This window comes from Bolinopsis microptera, chromosome 11 (assembly GCF_026151205.1).
Source record: "Bolinopsis microptera isolate Bmic1 chromosome 11, MBARI_Bmic_1.0, whole genome shotgun sequence".
NCBI classification, from domain to species: domain Eukaryota; kingdom Metazoa; phylum Ctenophora; class Tentaculata; order Lobata; family Bolinopsidae; genus Bolinopsis; species Bolinopsis microptera.
In genome coordinates, this window is record NC_087082.1 from 2,239,644 (window position 1) to 2,247,910 (window position 8,267).

The 8,267-nt window shown below is 39.0% G+C and overlaps 1 protein-coding gene across 2 annotated transcripts in view; it reads right to left on the reverse strand.

Annotated features, from left to right (window-relative positions):
* LOC134822761 (alcohol dehydrogenase class-3-like) overlaps nucleotides 1-8,267 on the reverse strand; it is a 101,002-nt gene that overhangs the window by 89,318 nt on the left and 3,417 nt on the right. The gene's annotated exons all lie outside the window — the stretch shown is intronic.

The window sequence follows — 8,267 nt, forward strand, 5'->3', positions numbered from 1 at the left end:
GCTTTTTATTCTCATTACACTGGTTAAGGGGCAGACTGGTTTAACACCTTTTGGCATTCGGGCATTCACTAATTCCCCTTCTTCCACTTGCCGCTCCCAACCCCCCATCATCTTCACATAGATAAAGTTTCCCCCCGGCAATCCCCTCCTGGGGGGTTGCCACACCCCGGGGGTGGGCAAATCATTTTTCGAATTTCGGCTAATGCAACCCCTTTTGTGGCCGCCCTTTTAAAAAAAAGTTTACAGAAAATAAATGTTTTCGGAATTTTTTTGAACCTTTAACTATCATTCACAGGGACCCTAAAACGGAACAGTAAATAAATGATTATAAAATGCCCAAAATAAGTAGAACAAAGAAGGGGGTGTGTCGCAACGTGAAAAAAAATTGAAAAGTGAAGTTCCTTTTGATGATAATCGAGAAATTTATTGAACCGGGGCTTTTTTTTGGGCCCCCTCAAAACGAGCCTTTTTCTTCATAGTTCATCCCACGTACACCGGAAATTTTTCCCCCTTTTACGGACTACTGTCCGGGATATAAAGGTTCCAAACGTGATTTTTCCGCCCAAAAAAGAAATAGCAAACTGCGCCATTTGGGGCGGGAAACCAAAGCCGGTACTGAACATTACGATAAGAAAAAAAATTGCAGAATCGAAATGTTTTTAAAGCTTTTTTCCTTTAATGGAAAATAGTTTTTTTTTTTCAATGAAAAAATTTTTTTGGGCTTTTCGAAAATTTTCGAAGTTTGAAGCGTCTCCGGGGTAATGATAAATGAACAAACAAAATCATGAGAAAATAGGAGCCCCCAAAAACCCGCTACAGTTATTGTTTATCAAACTCTCCGCGTGCTCCATCTTTTATTTTTTAAAGGTATGAAAAAAGGTTTGGGAAATTTAAGGGGGGGTCAAGACCAAGCGCTGCGAAAACAATTGCAAAAATAAATTTTTTTAAAACCATTAACTATTGCTACTTGCTTTTTAAATTTTCCAACAATAAAAAATTGGTTGTTTATCAACAGAGGTTTTCGATTTTAAATTCAAAAATAACCCCATTCAAATTTTTAAAAGTAGACAAGAAATTATTGATCCGAACCCGAATGTAATAGTAACCTCTGTTAATTAATATTCCGTGTTGAAACAAGAAATATACGCATAAAAATAAAACAAAAGGGATTTCGCCCCCCTTTGAAAAAATCAACTCAATCAAATTTGGAAACATTTTTTTTAGCATTACTTTTTAAATTGTAAAAAGGGGACCATACAAACATTATTCAACGATTAGTAATAATTACATTTCCAAACATATCCTCTTTAGGATGTCTTTTCCCCCCTTTTTCCCCATGAGCTTGCAAACTCCCCCCAAGAATCTAAAGATTATTAAAATTTGTATTGTAAATTCTTTTGAAAATCAAAAATTTTACATAAATAAAAAAATTGGGAAAATTTAAAAAAGAGATCTAAAAAAAAAAATTGACGTAATTTCTTTTTTTCCTAAGGAAACAAAAGGAATTAAAATAAAAAAACAACTCGCAACGGGGCAAAAACAAAAATGACCAATCCCAAATTGCATCGAATTCAATGTATTATAATTTTGGGGTTTTGATTTTGGGGAATTTTAAAAGTGGCAATGTTCATTTTAAACGATTATTTAATAATTTTTAATTTTTTAAAACAAACAAACCCCCCCATTTCTGTAAATGGAGTTGGTCTCTTTTTTTTCTTCCGCTTTTTTTTTTCTCCCTCACAATTTTCTGTCCCCCCCCCTTTGGGTGCCCTTCCGTCAATAATCTCATCCTCTAAGCTTTCGTTAAGGGGCCCCGAGTTTACCTTTTGAAATTTTCAAGTTTTTCCACATCATCTATTTCTATTTCGTTTAGTTCCAAATTTAGTGCGAGGTTTAGGGTTACTGGTCCAGCGGCTGAAAAAAAACTGAAATTTTAAAATTTTTGGATTTTTTCTGCCTCCAGGCTTTTATCGATCTTCCTTTGGATCCTTTTTTTTTACCGTGACTGTCCCCTTTTTTTGTTTTAATATTTTTTCCCCGCAAGACCTTTTCTCTTTTCTTTTCGTTTTTTTTTTTTGTCCCCTTTTACAGCTTTTTCGATGACACAATCTGCCCCCTCATTTGTAACTTTTGATTTTTTCACAGCTGCATTTGCCGCTCCTTTTCTTCTCTTACTGCCTTCAATTTTCTTTATGACTTCCTGTTTATCTTTTTTTAAAACTCCGTCTTTTTCTTTTTTTGTTGAAAATTTTTCATTTAGTTTTTTATTATTTCATTATTTCCCCTCATCCTTCAAAGAATCGGAGCGAGTTTTTAAAGCATTTGATCTTTTTAAGTTCCTTTTTATTTTCCCGTCCGTTTTTTTGTTTTTTCCTTTCCCGTTTCTTTTTCTTTCTTTTTCCCCTCCCCCGGTACGTTTTTCCCCCCCCCCCGGAATTTCTGCAATGACTGTAAGTTAGTTTTCAACTTGGTTTTTTGTTTTCCTTCCATCCTTTTTTTTTTTAATTTTTGTGGTTTTTCCCCTACTTTTTTCTCAGGTTGGATTTCGGGTTGGCCAGCTTTTAGTGTATGTCCCCTTTTCCTTTTTCCTCTTTTTTATGATTTTTTTTTTCTGTGATTTTTCAAAATTTTTTTACGAGTTTTTTTATGTTTTTCTTTTTCGGGCCTCTTTTTTGTTTAAGACGGTGGCGAGTTTTCAGCGAAAAATTTTTTCTTTTTTTTCGTTTTTTTTTCACTATCATAATTTTTCCCTTTTTTCGCTCTTTTCCCCCCCTTTCCTTTTTTTAGACTTCCCAAATTGGGTTTCCATCCCCCAATCTCCGCCTTTCTTCCTTTTTTTTTTAGGGTTTAAAAGACACCTTTTTGTGCCAAAGAAAAAATGGGGGATTTTTTTACAGTATATTTTGCATTTCATTCCTTTAAACTGACAATAGGGGTTTTTTTCGTCTGTGACAGCTAATGGGGGCTGAAAAAACCAAACAACCCTCCCTCCCCAAATTTTTGCACACCTTTTTCCCCTCCTCCATTCTGTGGCCCAAAACCTGCACTAAAAACTAATCACCTTTGGCTCGATCTTACATTTTCGCACCCTATTGACTTTCGAAACTTCTTTCTGAGATGACATTTTTCGATGGGGGCTTGGGAAAAACAAACAAGAATCCCTTTCTCCCTTTTTTTCCGCAAGGTCCCCTTTTTTTCACTTGCTTTAAAACCTTTTTTTCCCCCAGTGCTTTGTTTCAATATATGAGTTGTTGACACGTTAAAGGATAAAACTCCTCCCACTCTTTATAGATTTTTTTTTCTTCACACATGATTCCGGAGAAAAAAAACCTAAAAAAAAGCAAATACTTTGCAAAACCCACGTCGTCCCGAACAATTTTTTGTCCTTACAAAACATTCGATATTTTTTTGGGTACATTTCTGGATGGATGAAGATTCCTTGTTTTGTTGGGGTGAATTTGGGACCACTAACACCAATCGAATTTTTACCGGTTAATTTTAATTGAAGGATTGTGAAGGAGATTGCAGGGCTCGAACTTTCACCAAATTGAATGGACGGTTTAACGTCATTGTTCTCCTGGATGGTAACAAGTTTAGGTTTTTTGCTTTATCTTTGAGCTGGAAGTTGAAGCTGTTTTTTGGCAGTAGAGTTCCGGCTGGGTTCAACTTTTCCGATTGAGAATTGAGTTGGGTTTTCCTTTTTCCTTTTCTTTTGCTTTGGGTTTCGTTTTGGGGTTTCGTTTTCGGGTTTGGTTTGGTTTGACTTTAAAAACGTTTGGCTTAAACTTTGAGTTTGGTATGGCCCTAAGGATTTTAACTTAGGTTTGAGTTTGGTTTTGGGTTTTGGGTTTGACTCAAATTTAGCCTAGGTTTGGCTTTGGTTCTATTAAAATTCTAAGTTTGGGCTTGAGTTTGCTTTGGTTTTGCTTTTGTTTGGTTTGGCTTTGTCTTTGGCTTTGGTCCTTTGGCTTTTGGTTTGTGCTTGCTTCGGTTTGAGTTTGGGTTGGCTTCGGCTTTGGTTTGGTTTGGTTTCTGGTTTCGGCTTTTGGCTGTGGCTTTGGCTTGGCTTTGGGTTTAGTTTAGTTTTGGCTTTGCTTCGGTTTGGTTTGGGTTTTTTGGTTTTGGTTTTGGTTTTGGGTTTTGGTTTTGGTTTGGTTTGGGGTTTGGGTTTGTTTGGGTTTTGGGTTTGGGTTTGGGTTTGGGTTTTGGTTTTGGATTTTGGGTTTGGGGTTTTGGATCTTTTGGGTTTCTGAGGGATTTGGTTTTGGGTTTGGGTTTGGGTTTTGGGTGTTGGGTTTTGGGTTTGGTTTTGGGTTTGGGTTGGGTTTGGATTTGGCTTTGGCTTGGCTTTGGCTTTGCTTTGGCTTTTGGCTTTTGGGGCTTTTTGGCTTTGGCTTATAAACTTTATAGGTTTAGGCTTTTTTGGCTGTGGCTTTTGGCCTTTGGTTTTGGGGCTATCACAGTTTTTTTTTTTCTTTAGTTTTGGCCTTGGTTTATCACTATTTTAAAACATTAGGTGTTTTATTCTATGCCTTCTCGAGTAAATGGTGTGTAGTTGTTATACGAGATGAGAGAAACCTACCTGACATGAAAATGTTATCGAACGCTTACAGCAACAGTGGTCTTTGATACCTGATCACTTGACATATAATCCCAGTATAAACCCCCCAGACACTGCTTTATATCAGTATAACCTTTACCAAGACAGCTCCTTATTCTTTCCGTTGCACTGAGGCAGATAATTTCTAGTGCCGGAGAGCGCAAGTGTTTGTATTACCACATTTGGTATGTTACATTTTAATGTGTCTGATGTGGCTTGCGAGGAACCCACAATGGTAGTTTTCTTTTCTGCGAGTGAGGCCTAGAACTTTTTTGGCAAGTTGCAAATGGCCTTTTTTTTTGAGCAAAGACGTAATTTCCTTAAGTCATTTGTCCTCAGCTTACAATATTGATTCAATTGTATGCATTTTTTAGTCAGGATAACGAAAACAATTTTTTGGCAAAAATTGTACGTTCCTAAATGGTTCGCGTCAGAAGTGCCGGAAACGTTCTGGTCGAGTTTGCTTTGTTTTGCCTCATAACCAGGATTCCATAACTTGGATGAGCTTTCCTTGCAAACCATAAAATATCTCACAACTGCATACTTTCGGCTTGAAGTGATAATCGGACTTACAGAACCGAATCAGTTTGACACACTTTTGACGGTAAACCATCATCCTTCTGCAGACTTGATAAACGGACTATTTGAAATGGTGAGGTTTATTTATAAATATAGGAGTCGATGATGAGAGGATTTCTGTTTCTGGCACTGATCAACCAACGTCGGACTAGTTTTCTTTGACAGATAGCGCTCTACGTATCTAGTACTACAGGTATAACCTGCTTTCCTACAAAGAAAACCAGAACTTGTAGACAGCGACTCTGATACAGCATTAGAGTGTTGCTGGACAGTTCCTTCCTCTGAATCATGTGACAGAGCCGGCTAAGATCCATGAGGACTTCTTTTTGCAGAGAACCACGAGCGAAACCTTTTTGCAGTTGGCTTCCTATAACTGCAGTCCGGAGACAACAAATCTACATTTAAGTGTTTCTCTCCATCTGTTACACTTACAGAGTGAGTCTTTGTATTTTGTCCTGGGTAAGCTTTTGAATTAGATCTGACCTTTCTCCAGGCACCTCAAACTAACCCTCTTACAGGTTTCACTCAGATCATAATGCCTGCCAGCACTCCGTGCAACCTTCTGCAGAGTTTTTTCTGCCCTTCTAATCAACGTTTATTCGGTAATAGAATAAGTCACAGTTTGCTTGTTTTTTTACAGTGTCTGTGTTATGATTCTGCAATGACGTCTGCTTCTTCGTTCTAAATCGCAAGGCGAGTGGTAGAGTTGAAACATTTAGTTGGTAATATTCTGTCACGTAGAATTTTTTTTTTTTTAAAAGCCCGCCTAGACAAGTGGTTATAACTGTACCCCCGACCCCTGCAAAATGTGATACTTTCGCGGCACATGGTTGTAGTGTTTGACAACCGTTTTGTGGAAACGAGAACAGTGCTTCAGGATGTTGGAGACCTTGCCTGCCAAGGAGCGACGGACTCGGCTCACTACGTGCTTGATTATGGAAACGCATCTGGTAACACCAACCTCATACATTGGAACGATAGTATATCAACCGATTGAAAGTCCTGGATTTGGACATTTACAAGCTGACTCTCTCCTTTTCAGAGGTCACCACTCCTTTCACGAGCACGTACTTCTTGCAGCGGGGATAAACCGTGGTAACGAAGAGGTCTTTTATAACTCTCTCGAGTAAACATTCCTCTTTTCTTCCATTTAGGAGTAATCCCGACAGAAATACCTTCCTCTAGCTTCACAATGTACAACGCTGTACATTGGTGTCTGATACAATCCTGAAGGCTTGGAACACGTCTGATCGCCCCTGATCTGTCCTCGAGCGTAGATCCTTGAGATTCTCGTTGAGAGTTGAGGTTGATTTGTTGAGTAGTCACGAACAGGAACTCCCACGACAGATACCATGTTGGCAAACCAGACAAGCCTTGCATGGGAGGTGTAATCCTGTCACCTGATCTGGAAATGTTTTTTGTGACTAGGGTACTTTTTTTTGTCACCACTGATCTACATTCACGATTAAAATTCGGTTTACACGGCTTTTCATAGTTCTTGTTAAAATTTAGAGTTTCGAAATTGGTCGGATATAAGTTATAACATATAACTGCTGATAATATAGGTAAATAATATAATCGTACCCATAAACCGAGGATATTAGAAATAAAAATGAGTAGACATTGTCATGCTAACCATGTTAGCCTGCATTCGTATAAGACTGTACTACATTTTAAAACCAGCTGTCAAATTCAATACCCTTTAGAAATTCTTATATACGAGTGATACTTGAGGAAAACGCAGCTTTGACAATGAACCCCTGAGAATCAGAAACTACTAAACAGTTTTAGGGAAATCAATCAAAGTTAACCGAAAATCACCAAATAGTTATTACAGGACTAACTCAGGGTGGTTTGGCATACAAACATTATGGTAGATCAGCCGCTGTGTCCATGTCCTTGATAAAACTAGAAAGCATAAAAGTCCCCAAGCAGTGTACATTCATACAACGTCGTGGTGGACTTTGTCAATTAATTAGTCACTGTAGTAGGATCAAGGGTTTTAAATCTGGTTCGGATAAGCGAATGTCCGTTTTCTAGAACACCTGAGAACTCTTGAGTGATAACAGTTTTCCCCCCGTTACTCGTATTTTCTAAATTTATCAGCTAAAAACACTTTTTCTGGTTCTGCTTGTATCGGTTAACAATTCCTTACAGCTCTTGCCCTTTTGGAGCAATACTCCTTTCCCTTCTTGTCCTTCACCCTTCGGCACTTTTCGATCTGATCCAGGCAACTCACCGTACCGATAAGAAGTGTTTTACAGACCGCATTATTTCCACTTTTTTCGTCCAGATCTGCTCAGTGTCTCGGTCTTCTCGGCTTGCTCTGAGCACAGTTTGTACTTACCTTGTTGGTACAGCTGACAACCGTGGTACAAGGCATCCTGATATCTTCAAAACAGAGACTCGGGCAATCACCCTCCAGTTCATTGCAAGACATCAGACTCTGGTGACAATACGACCCAGCAGAGCTGAGCACTCCACACATACCTACATCTCCAACTACAGCAGGTTTCTGAGACTGCCACCCTCAACCTTACCTCCATGTTTGTGATAGAAACACTCCACATACTGCATACTGAGATAGGCACATTTCAACTCACCTCCTTTTCACAGGTGGCTTTCTCTTCCTTGGTCTGGGCACGTTTGCAGTGCTGGAACATGACGTAAAAATTTGATTTCTCCCCGTTCTACAGCTAAACAAGATGGGATATCACTGGGTTCATACTCTTACCCCGGCAGAAGTGTTTGGTGAAGTGAAGTTTCGTGATACACTCGCCGTAGATTTCCCGGAAGCATTTTCTCTGTTCAGCGGGATTTTTTAGAGAGTTGCACGTGTCTACCTCCACTCGGCACTTTGAAACACCCATCGCTGTTACTTTGCATTGGGTGAAGGTTTCTTTGGGACTGAACATTTAGCCTCGATAGCTTGTTCGGCCTGTCGACCCAGTAGGTTTGCTTGGGATTTTACCCTGCATCTTGCATCATCATGGTGCTTGTACAGTGGACTACAACTCTACGCTGCAATCGCTTGAGTCAACACCAAACGAGCACATAGTTTATCACGACGCTTTCGCTCCCCTTTCCG